Source organism: Aristolochia californica, unplaced genomic scaffold (genome assembly GCF_029961685.1).
Source record: "Aristolochia californica isolate CCGP_79_NKW_82.1479 unplaced genomic scaffold, dmAriCali1.0.hap1 SCAF_7, whole genome shotgun sequence".
Taxonomy (NCBI): domain Eukaryota; kingdom Viridiplantae; phylum Streptophyta; class Magnoliopsida; order Piperales; family Aristolochiaceae; genus Aristolochia; species Aristolochia californica.
Genome location: NW_027182268.1, coordinates 20,068,483 through 20,081,907, shown reverse-complemented (window position 1 = coordinate 20,081,907; position 13,425 = coordinate 20,068,483).

The window sequence follows — 13,425 nt, the reverse complement described above, 5'->3', positions numbered from 1 at the left end:
GAATTTAATGAGCGTTTGTTATTCTCTTTAAATGCTTTGCATCCATAGCTCATTTGCATCTTTAACTTGTTTCAAACAAGCATATCCATTTTTAAAACATGTGTGGAAGAAATCTCTTTCTTGCAAAATTCCAAGCTTTTAGGGTTAAACAAGTGGAATTTCCCAAAATTAGATAACAAAACTTTTGTGTTCATTTGTGTTGGGTGAATAAATTTTCTTTATTCATATTTATTATTGTTTTAAATTTTTTCCATACATCAACTATAAAATTTTCATTTTGTTGTAAGCTTTTTGCCTTGTTTGTTTTCGGGAAGAAGGGAGAGCAAAATGTCAAAGTTTTGATTTAAGAAAAAAGTGTACATCCAAAATGGAAAATCACAATGCACAATTGTAGTGAGAGATAATTCCAAAGAGTGTCTGTATATTTTGGGGATTGTAAGCTCTTTTTACTTTTTATATCTCAGGTTTTGCAATCGTCGGGAAAAATTGGTGGCAGTGGATTTTTAACTGAGTGTTGAATTGCAATCCATAAGTCCTATCATACAAAAATATAGCCCGTTACGCTTGATAAATCACATTACAATCCTCTATGATTAATTATGTCAGCTTTTTGCAAATGGGCAAAATAATGGCATGTTTGACTCGTGTAAATATCCCACCGCAAGTTCACTTGAGAATTTAATGAGCGTTTGTTATTCTCTTTAAAAGCTTTGGATCCATAGGTCATTTGAATCTTTAACATGTTTCAAGCATGCATATCCATTTTTAAAACATGTGTAGAAAAAATCTCCTTCTTGTAAAATTCCAAGCTTAATAGGGTTGGACTAATGGAATTTCCCAAACTTGGATAACAAAACTTTTGTGTTCATTTGAGGTGTGTGAATAGATATTTTATATTTACATTAGTTATTATTTTAAATATTTTCCACACATCAACTATAAAATTTTTATTTTGTTGTGATCTTGTTTGCCTTTTTTGTTTACGGGATGAAGGGGGAGCGAAAACTCAAAGTTCTGATTCAAGAAAAAAGTGTACATCTAAAATTGAAAAGCACAATGCACAAATGTAGAGAGAGAAATTTCTAAAGAGTGTCTGTATGTTTTAGGGATCGTATGCACTTTTTTCGTTTTTATATCTAAGGTTTTGCAATCGTCGGGAAATGGGGGAGGCTGGCGATTTTTAACTGAGTGTTGACTTCAAATCCATAAGTCATTTCTTACAAAAATATAGCCCGTTACGCATGACAAATCACTTTACAATCATCTATGATTGTTAGCTCAACGTTTAGAATATGGGCAAAATAATTGCTTGTTTGACTCTGACAAATATCCCACCGCACGTTCACTTGAGAATTTAATGAGCGTTTGTTATTCTATTGAAAAGCTTCAGATCCATAGGTCATTTGAATCTTTAACATGTTTCTGGCATGCATATCCATTTTTAAAACATGTGTAGAAAAATCTTCTTCATGTAAAGTTCCAAGATATTAGTTTTGGACTAGTGGAATTTCCCAAACTTGGATAACAAAAATTTTGTGTTCATTTGTGGTGTGTGAATAAATTTTCTTGATTTAACTTTTTCATTGTTTTAAACTTTTCCCGTACATCAACTATGAAATTTTTATTTTGCTGTGATCTGTTTGCCTTTTTTGTTTACGGGATGAAGGGAGAGCGAAAAACTCGAAGTTTTGATTTAAGAAAAATGTGTACATCTAAAACGGAAATGCACAATGCACATATGTAGAAAGAGATAATTCCAAAGAGTGTCTGTAATTTTTAGGGATTGTAAGCACCTTTTCGTTTTTTTATCTCAAGTTTTGCGATCGTCGGGAAAAATGGGTTGCGGAGGATTTTTAACTGAGTATTGAATTGCAATCCATAAGTCATTTCATACAAAAATATACCCCGTTACGCATGATAAATCACATTACAATCATGTATGATTAATTATGTCAGCTTTTTGTAAATGGGTAAAATAATGGCATGTTTGACTCGGGTAAATATCCCACCGCAAGTTCACTTGAGAATTTAATGAGCGTTTGTTATTCTCTTTAAAAGCTTTGCATCCATAGCTCATTTGGATCTTTAACATGTTTCAAACATGAATATCCATTTTTAAAACATGTGTGGATGAAGTCTCTTTCTTGCAAAATTCCAAAGCTATTAGGGTTAAACTAGTGTAATTTCCCAAAATTGGATAACAAAATTTTTGTGTTCATTTGTGTTGGGTGAATAAATTTTCTTTATTTATATTTGTTATTGTTTTAAATTTTTTCCATACATCAACTATGAAATTTTCATTTTGTTGTAAGCTTTTTGCCTTGTTTGTTTTCGGGATGAAGGGAGAGCGAAGAGTCAAAGTTTTGATTTAAGAAAAAAGTGAACATCCAAAATGGAAAAGAAAATTGCACAATTGTTGGGAGAGAAATTTCCAAAGAGTGTCTGTAATTTTTAGGGATTGTAAGCTCTTTTTTGTTTTTGTATATCATGTTTCGCAATCGTCGGGAAAAATTGGTGGCAGAGGATTTTTAACTGAGTGTTGAATTGCAATCAATAAGAAATTTTTACACAAAAATATAGCCCGTTACGCATGATAAATCACTTTAAAATCATCTATGATTGTTTGATTAAATTTTTGAAAATGGGCAAAATAATGACTTGTTAGACTCGGGCAAATATCCCACCGCAAGTTCACTTGAGAATTTAATGAGCGTTTGTTATTCTCTTTAAAAGATTTCGAACCATAGGTCATTTGAATTTTTAGCATGTCTCAAGAATGCATATCAATTTTTAAAACATGTGTAGAAAAAATCTCCTTCATGTAAAATTCCAAGCTTAATAGGGTTGGACAAATGGAATTTCCCAAACTTGGATAACAAAACTTTTTTGTTCATTTGTGGTGTGTGAATAGATATTTTTTATTTACATTAGTTATTATTTTAAATATTTTCCACACATCAACTATAAAAGTTTTATTTTGTTGTGATCTTTTTTGCCTTTTTTGTTTACGAAATGAAGGGGGAGCGAAAACTCAAAGTTCTTATTTAAGAAAAAAGCGTACATCTAAAATGGAAATGCACAACGCACAAATGTAGAGAGAGATATTTCCAAAGAGTGTCTGTATGTTTTAGGGATCGTATGCAATTATTTTGTTTTTATATCTAAGGTTTTGCAATCGTCGGGAAACGGAGGAGGCGGGCGATTTTTAACTGAGTGTTGACTTCAAATCCATAAGTTATTTCTTACAAAAATATAGCCCGTTACGCATGGCAAATTACTTTACAATCATCTAAGAATGTTAGCGCAACTTTTTGAATATGGGCAAAATAATGGCTTGTTTGACTCGGGAAAATATCCAACCGCACGTTCACTTGAGAATTTAATGAGCGTTTATTATTCTCTTTAAAAGCTTTGGATCCATAGGTCATTTGAATCTTTAACATGTTTCAAGCATGCATATCCATTTTTAAAACATGTGTAGAAAAAATCTCTTTCATGTAAAATTCCAAGCTTAATAGGGTTGGACTAATGGAATTTCCGAAACTTGGATAACAAAACTTTTGTGTTCATTTGTGGTGTGTGAATAGATATTTTTTATTTACATTAGTTATTATTTTAAATATTTTCCACACATCAACTATAAATTTTTTATTTTGTTGTGATCGCTTTTGCCTTTTTTGTTTATGGGATGAAGGGGGAGCGAAAAGTCTTTGTTCTGATTAAAGAAAAAAGTGTACATCTAAAATGGAAATGCACAATGCACAAATGTAGAGAGAGATATTTCCAAAGAGTGTCTGTATGTTTTAGGGATCGTATGCACTTTTTTTGTTTTTATATCTAAGGTTTTGCAATCGTCGGGAAACGGGGGAGGCGGGTGATTTTTAACTGAGTGTTGACTTCAAATCCATAAGTCATTTCTTACAAAAATATAGCCCGTTACGCATGACAAATCACTTTACAATCATCGTTAATTGTTAGCTCAACTTTTTGAATATGGGAAAAATAATGGCTTGTTTGACTCGGGCAAATATCCCACCGCACGTTCACTTGAGAATTTAATGAGCGTTTGTTATTCTCTTTAAAAGCTTTGGATCCATAGGTCATTTGAATCTTTAACATGTTTCTGGCATGCATATCCATTTTTAAAACATGTGTAGAAAAAATCTCCTTCATGTAAAATTCCAAGATATTAGTTTTGGACTAGTGGAATTTCCCAAACTTGGATAACAAAACTTTTGTGTTCATTTGTGGTGTGTTAATAAAATTTTTTCATTTACTTCTTTTATTGTTTTCAACTTTTTCCGTACATCAACTCTGAAATTTTCATTTTGATGTGACCTATTTGCCTTTTTAGTTTACGGGATGAAGGGAGAGCGAAAAACTCGAAGTTTTGATTTAATAAAAATGAGTACTTCTAAAATGGAAATGCACAATGAACATATGTAGAGAGAGATAATTCCAAAGAGTGTCTGTAATTTTTAGGGATTGTAAGTACCTTTTCGTTTTGATATCTCAGGTTTTGCAATCGTCAGGAAAAACGGGTTGCGGAGGATTTTTAACTGAGTGTTGAATTGCAATCCATAAGTCATTTCATAGAAAAATATAGTCCGTTATGCATGATACATCACATTACAATCATCTATGATTAATTATGACAGCTTTTTACAAATGGGCAAAATAATGGAATGTTTGACTCAGGTAAATATCCCACGCCAAGTTCACTTGAGAATTTAATGAGCGTTTGTGATTCTCTTTAAAAGTTTTGCATCCATAGCTTATTTGCATCTTTAACATGTTTACAACCTGCATATCCATTTTTAAAACATGTGTGGACGAAATCTCTTTCTTGCAAAATTCCAAGCTTTTTGGGTTAAACTAGTGGAATTTGTAAAAAATGGATAACAAAACTTTTGTATTCTTTTGTGTTGGGTGAATAAATTTTCTTAATTTATATTTGGTATTGTTTTAAATTTTTTCCATAAATCAACTATAAAATTTTCTTTTTGTTGTAAGTTTTTTGCCTTGCTTGTTTTCGGGATGAAGGCAGAGCGAAAAGCAAAGTTTTGATTTAAGAAAAGAGTGTACATCTAAAATGGAAAAGCACAATGCACAATTGTAGGGAGAGATAATTCCAAAGAGTGTCTATAATTTTTAGGGATTGTAAGCTCTTTTTAGTTTTTATATCTCAGGTTTTGCAATCGTCGGGAAAATTTGGTGGCAGACGATTTTTAACTGAGTGTTGAATTGCAATCCATTAGTCATTTCATACAAAAATATAGCCCGTTACGCATGATAAATCACTTTACAATCATCTATGATTGTTAGATCAAATTTTTTAAAATGGGCAATATAATGAGTTGTTAGACTCGGGTAAATATCCCACTGCACGTTCACTTGAGAATTTAATGAGCGTTTGTTATTCTCTTTAAAAGCTTTGGATCCATAGGTCAATTGAATCTTTAACATGTTTCAAGCATGAATATCCATTTTTAAAACATGTGTAGAAAAAATCTCCTTCATGTAAAATTCCAAGATATTAGTTTTGGACTTGTGGAATTTCCCAAACTTGGATAACAAAACTTTTGTGTTCATTTGTGGTGTGTCAACTATGAAAGTTTTCATTTAATTTTTTTATTGTTTTAAACTTTCTCCGTACATCAACTATGAAATTTTCATTTTGCTGTGATGTATTTGCCGTGTTTGTTTACAGAATGAAGGGAGAGCGAAAAACTCGAAGTTTTGATTTAAGAAAAAAGTGTACATCTAAAATGGAAATACACAATGCACATATGTAGAGAGAGATAATTCCAAAGAGTGTTTGTAATTTTTAGGGATTGTAAGCACCTTTTCGTTTTTATATCTCAGGTTTTGCATTCGTCGGGAAAAATGGGTTGCGGAGGATTTTTAACTGAGTGTTGAATTGCAATCCATAAGTCATTTCATACAAAAATATAGCCCATTACGCATGATAAATCACATTACAATCATCTATGATTAATTATGTTAGCTTTTTCAAATGGGCAAAATAATGGCATGTTTGACTCGGGTAAATATCCCACGCCAAGTTCACTTGAGAATTTAATGAGCGTTTGTTATTCTTTTTAAAAGATTTGCATCCATAGCTCATTTGCATCTTTAACATGTTTCAAACATGCATATCCATTTTTAAAACTTGTGTGGACGAAATCTCTTTCTTGCAAAATTCCAAGCTTTTTGGGTTAAACTAGTGGAATTTGCAAAAAATGGATAACAAAACTTTTGTGTTCATTTGTGTTGGGTGAATAAATTTTCTTAATTTATATTTGGTATTGTTTTAATTTTTTTCCATAAATCAACTATAAAATTTTCTTTTTGTTGTAAGTTTTTTTCCTTGCTTGTTTTTGGGATGAAGGCAGAGCGAAAAGTCAAAGTTTTGATTTAAGAAAAGAGTGTACATCTAAAATGGAAAAGCACAATGTACAATTGTAGGGAGAGATAATTCCAAAGAGTGTCTATAATTTTTAGGGATTGTAAGCTCTTTTTAGTTTTTATATCTTAGGTTTTGCAATCGTCGGGAAAATTTGGTGGCAGACGATTTTTAACTGAGTGTTGAATTGCAATCCATAAGTCATTTCATACAAAAATATAGCCCGTTACGCATGATAAATCACTTTACAATCATCTATGATTGTTACATCAAATTTTTGAAAATGGGCAATATAATGAGTTGTTAGACTCGGGTAAATATCCCACCGCACGTTCACTTGAGAATTTAATGAGCGTTTGTTATTCTCTTTAAAAGCTTTGGATCCATAGGTCAATTGAATCTTTAACATGTTTCAAGCATGAATATCCATTTTTAAAACATGTGTAGAAAAAATCTCCTTCATGTAAAATTCCAAGCTTAATAGGGTTGGACTAATGGAATTTCCCAAACTTGGATAACAAAACTTTTGTGTTCATTTGTGGTGTGTGAATAGATATTTTTTTTTATATTAGTTATTATTTTAAATATTTTCCACACATCAACTATAAAATTTTTATTTTGTTGTGATCTTTTTTGCCTTTTTTCTTAACGGGATGAAGGGGGAGCGAAAACTCAAAGTTCTTATTTAAGAAAAAAGTGTACATCTAAAATGGAAATGCACAATGCACAAATGTAAAGAGAGATATTTCCAAAGAGTGTCTGTATGTTTTAGGGATCGTTTGCACTTTTTTATTTTTATATCTAAGGTTTTGCAATCGTCGGGAAACGGGGGAGGCGGGCGATTTTTAACTGAGTGTTGACTTCAAATCCATAAGTCATTTCTTACAAAAATATAGCCCGTTACGCATGACAAATCACTTTACAATCATTTATGATTGTTAGCTCAACTTTCTGAATATGGGCAAAATAATGGCTCGTTTGACTCGGGCAAATATCCCACAGCACGTTCGCTTGAGAATTTAATGAGCGTTTTTTTTTTTCTCTTTAAAAACTTTGGATCCATAGGTCATTTGAATGTTTAACATGTTTCTTCCATGCATATCCATTTTTAAAACATGTGTAGAAAAAAACTCCTTCATGTAAAATTCCAAGATCTTAGTTTTGGACTAGTGGAATTTCCCAAACTTGGATAACAAAACTTTTGTGTTCATTTGTGGTGTGTGAATAAATTTTCTTCATTTACTTTTTTTATTGTTTTAAACTTTTTCCATACATCAACTATGAAATTTTCATTTTGCTGTGATCTATTTGCCTTTTTTGTTTATGGGTTGGAGGGAGAGCGAAAAACTCAAAATTTTGATTTAAGAAAAATGTGTACATCTAAAACGGAAATGCACAATGCACATATGTAGAGAGAGATAATTCCAAAGAGTGTCTGTAATTTTTTGGGATTGTAAGCACCTTTTCGTTTTTATATCTCAGGTTTTGCAATCGTCGGGAAAAATGGGTTGTGGAGGATTTTTAACTGACTGTTGAATTGCAATCCATAAGTCATTTCATACAAAAATATAGCCCGTTACACATGACAAATCACATTACAATCATCTATGATTAATTATGTCAACTTTTTGCAAATGGGCAAAATAATGGCAAGTTTGACTCTGGTAAATATCCCACCGCAAGTTCACTTCAGAATTTAATGAGCGTTCGTTATTCTCTTTAAAAGCTTTGCATCCATAGATCATTTGCATCTTTAACTTGTTTCAAACATGCATATCCATTTTTAAAACATGTGTGGATGAAATCTCTTTCTTGCAAAAATCCAAGCAATTTGGGTTAAACTAGTGGAATTTCTCAAAATTGGATAACAAAACATTTGTCTTCATTTGTGTTGGGTGCATAAATTTTCTTTATTTATATTTGTTATTGTTTTAAATTTTTTCCAAACATCAACTATAAAATTTTCATTTTGTTGTAAGCTTTTTGGTTTATTTTTTTTAGAGATGAAGGGAGAGCGAAAACTCAAAGTTTTGATTTAAGAAAAGAGTACATCTAAAATGGAAAAGCACAATGCACAATTGTAGGGAGAGATAATTCCAAAGAGTGTCTGTAATTTTTTGGGATTGTAAGCTCTTTTTAGTTTTTATATCTCAAATTTTGTAATCGTCGGGAAAAATTGGTGGCAGAGGATTTTTAACTGAGTGTTGAATTGCAATCCATAAGTCATTTCATACAAAAATACAGCCCGTTACGCTTGATAAATCACTTTACAATCATCTATGATTGTTAGATAATATTTTTGAAAATGGGCAAAATAATGACTTGTTAGACAGGGGTAAATATCCCACCGCACGTTCACTTGAGAATTTAATGTGTGTTAGTTATTCTCTTTAAAAGCTTTGGATCCATAGGTCATTTGAATCTTCAACATGTTTCAAGCATGCATATCCATTTTTAAAACATGTGTAGAAAAATCCTCCTTCATGTAAAATTCCACGCTTAATAGGGTTGGACTAATGGAATTTGCCAAACACAGACAACAAAACTTTTGTGTTCATTTGTGGTGTGTGAATAGATATTTTCTATTTACATTAGTTATTATTTTAAATATTTTTCACACATCAACTATAAATTTTTTATTTTGTTGTGATCTTTTTTGCCTTTTTTGTTTACGGGATGAAGGGGGAGCGAAAACTCAAAGTTCTGATTTAAGAAAAAAGTGTCCATCTAAAATGGAAATGCACAACGCACAAATGTAGAGAGAGATAATTCCAAAGAGTGTCTATATGTTTTAGGGATCGTATGCACTTTTTCGTTTTTATATCTAAGGTTTTGCAATCGTCGGGAAACAGGGGAGGCGGGCAATTTTTAACTGAGTGTTGACTTCAAATCCATAAGTCATTTCTTACAAAAGTATGGCCCGTTACGCATGACAAATCACTTTACAATCATCTATGATTGTTAGCTCAACTTTTTGAAAATGGGAAAAATAATGGCTTGTTTGACTCAGGCAAATATCCCACTGCACGTGCACTTAAGAATTTAATGAGCGTTTGTTATTCTCTTTAAAATCTTTAGATCCAATAAGTCATTTGAATCTTTAACATGTTTCTGGCATGCATATCCATTTTTAAAACATGTGTAGAAAAAATCTCCTTCATGGAAAATTCCAAGATATTAGTTTTGGACCAGAGGAATTTCCCAAACATGGATAACAAAACTTTTGTGTTTATTTGTGGTGTGTGAATAAATTTTCTTCATTTACTTTTTATATTTTTTTAAACTTTTTCCGTACATCAACTAGGAAATTTTCATTTAGTTGTGATCTTTTTGCCTTTTTTGTTTACGGGATGAAGGGAGAGCGAAAAACTCAAAGTTTTGATTAATGAAAAATGTATACATCAAAAACGGAAATGCACAATGCACATATGTAGAGAGAGATAATTCCAAAAAGTGACTGTAATTTTTGGGGATTGTAAACACCTTTTCATTTTTATATCTCAAGTTTTGCAATCGTCGGGAAAAATGGGTTGCGAAGGATTTTTAACTGAGTGTTGAATTGCAATCCATAAGTCATTTCATACAAAAATATTGCCCGTTACGCATGATAAATCACATTACAAACATCTATGATTAATTATGTCACCTTTTTGCAAATGGGCAAAATAATGGCATGTTTGACTCGGGTAAATATCCCATCGCAAGTTCACTTGAGAATTTAATGAGCGTTTGTTATTCTCTTTAAAAGCTTTGCATCCATATCTCATTTGAATCTTTAACAAGTTTCGAACATGCATATCCATTTTTAAAACATATGTGGATGAAATCTCATTCTTGGATAATTCCAAGCTATTAGGGTTAAACTAGTGGAATTTCCCTAAATCTGTTAACAAAAATTTTGTGTTCATTTGTGTTGGGTGAATAAATTTTCTTTATTTATATTTTTTATTGTTTTAAATTTTTTCCATACATCAACTATAAAATTTTCATTTTGTTGTAAACTTTTTGCCTTGTTTGTTTTCAGGATGAAGGGAGAGCGAAAAGTCAAAGTTTTGATTTAAGAAAAAAGTGTACATCTAAATTGGAAAAGCACAATGCACAATTGTAGGGAGAGAAAATTCCAAAGAGTGTCTGTAATTTTTAGGGATTGTAAGCTCTTTTTAGTTTTTATATCTGACATTTTGCAATCGTCGGGAAAAATTGGTGGCATAGGATTTTTAACTGAGTGTTGAATTGCAATCCATAAGTAATTTCATACAAAAATATAGCCCATTATGCATGATAAATCACATTACAATCATCTATGATTAATTATGTCAGCTTTTTGCAAATGGGCAAAATAATGGCATGTTTGACTCGGGTAAATATCCCACCGCAAGTTCACCTAAGAATTTAATGAGCGATTGTTACTCTCTTTAAAATCTTTGCATCCATAGCTCATTTGAATCTTTAACGTTTCAAACATGCATATCTATTTTTAAAACATGTGTGGATGAAATCTCTTTCTTGCAAAATTCCGAGCTATTAGGGTTAAACTAGTGGAATTTCCTAACATTGGATAACAAAACTTTTGTGTTCATTTGCGTTGGGTGAATAAATTTTCTTTATTTATATTTTTTATTGTTTTAAATTTTTTCCATACATCAACTATAAAATTTTCATTTTGTTGTAAGCTTTTTGCCTTGTTTGTTTTCGGGATGAAGGGAGAGCGAAAAGTCAAAGTTTTGATTTAAGAAAAAAGTGTTAATCTAAAATGGAAAAGCACAATGCACAATTGTAGGGAGAGATAATTCCAAAGAGTGTCTGTAATTTTTAGGGATTGTAAGCTCTTTTTAGTTTTTATATCTCAGGGTTAGCAATCATTGGGAAAAATAGGTGGCAGAGGATTTTTAACTGTGTGTTGAATTGCAATCCATAAGTCATTTCATACAAAAAATAGCCCGTTACGCATGGTAAATCACATTACAATCATCTATGATTAATTATGTCAGCTTTTTGCAAATGGGCAAAATAATGGCATGTTTGACTCCGGTAAATATCCCATCGCAAGTTCACTTGAGAATTTAATGAGCGTTTGTTATTCTCTTTACAAGCTTTGCATCCATAGCTCATTTGAATCTTTAACATGTTTCAAACATGCATATCCATTTTTAAAACATGTGTGAATGAAATCTCTTTGTTGCAAAATTCCAAGCCAATAGGGTTAAACTAGTGGAATTTCCAAAAATTGGATAACAAAACTTTTGTGTTCATTTGTGTTGGGTGAATAATTTTTTTTTATTTATATTTGTTATTGTTTTATATTTTTTCCATACATCAACTATAAAATTTTCATTTTGTTGTAAACTTTTTGCCTTGTTTGTTTTCGGGATGAAGGGAGAGCGAAAAACTCGAAGTTTTGATTAAAGAAAAATGCGTAGATCAAAATTGAAAAGCACAATGCACAATTGTAGGGAGAGATAATTCCAAAGAGTGTTTGTAATTTTTAGGGATTGTAAGCACCTTTTCCTTTTTATATCTCAGGTTTTGCAATCATCGAAAAAAATGGGTTGCAGAGGATTTTTAACTGAGTGTTGAATTGCAATCCATAAGTCATTTCATACAAAAATATAGCCCGTTACGCATGATAAATCACATTAAAATCATTTATGATTAATTATGTCAGCTTTTTGCAAATGGGCAAAATAATGGCATGGTTGACTCGGGTAATTATCCCACCACAAGTTCAGTTGAGAATTTAATGAGCGTTTTTTATTCTCTTCAAAAGCTTTGCATCCATAGCTCTTTTGCATCTTTAACATGTTTCAAACATGCATATCCATTTTTAAAACATGTGTAGAAAAAATCTCCTTCATGTAAAATTCAAAGCTTAATCGGATTGGACTAATAGAATTTCCCAAACTTGGATAACAAAACTTTTGTGTTCATTTGTGGTATGTGAATAGATATATTTTATTTACATTAGTTATTATTTGAAATATTTTCCACACATCAACTATAAAATTTTTATTTTGTTGTGATCTTTTTTGCCTTTTTTTTTACACGATGAACGGGGAGCGAAAACTAAATGTTCTGATTTAAGAAAAAAGTGTACATCTAAAATGGAAATGCACAATGCACAAATGTAGAGAGAGATATTTCCAAAGAGTGTCTGTATGTTTTAGAGATCGTATGCACTCTTTCGTTTTTATATCTAAGGTTTGGTGATCGTCGGGAAACGGGGGAAGCGGGCGATTTTTAACTGAGTGTTGAATTGCAATCCATAAGTCATTTCACACCAAAATATAGCCCGTTACGCATGACAAATCACTTTACAATGTTCTGTGATTGTTAGCTCAACTTTTTGAATATGGGCAAAATAATGGCTTGTTTGACTCGGGCAAATATCCCACCGCACATTCACTTGAGAATTTAAAGCGCGTTTGTTATTCTCTTTAAAGGCTTTGGTTCCATAGGTCATTTGGATCTTTAACATGTTTCTGGCACGCATATCCATTTTTAAAACATGTGTAGAAAAAATCCCCTTCATGTAAAATTCCAAGCTTAATGGGGTTGGACTAATGGAATTTCCCAAACTTGGATAACAAAACTTTTGAGTTCATTTGTGGTGTGTGAATAGATATTTTTTATTTGCATTAGTTATTATTTTAAATATTTTCCACACATCAACTATAAAAATTTTATTTTGTTGTGATCTTTTTTGCCTTTTTAATTTACAGGATGAAGGGGGAGCGAAAAAGTCAAAGTTCTGATTTAAGAAAAAAGTGTACATCAAAATGGAAATGCACAATGTAAAAATGTAGAGAGAGATATTTCCAAAGAGTGTCTGTATGTTTTAGGGATCGTATGCACTTTTTTCGTTTTTATATCTAAGGTTTTGCAATCATCAGGAAACGAAGGAGGCGGGCGATTTTTAGCTGAGTGTTGACTTCAAATCCATAAGTTATTTCTTAAAAAAATATAGCCCGTTACGCATGACAAATCACTTTACAATCATCGATGATTGTTAGCTCAACTTT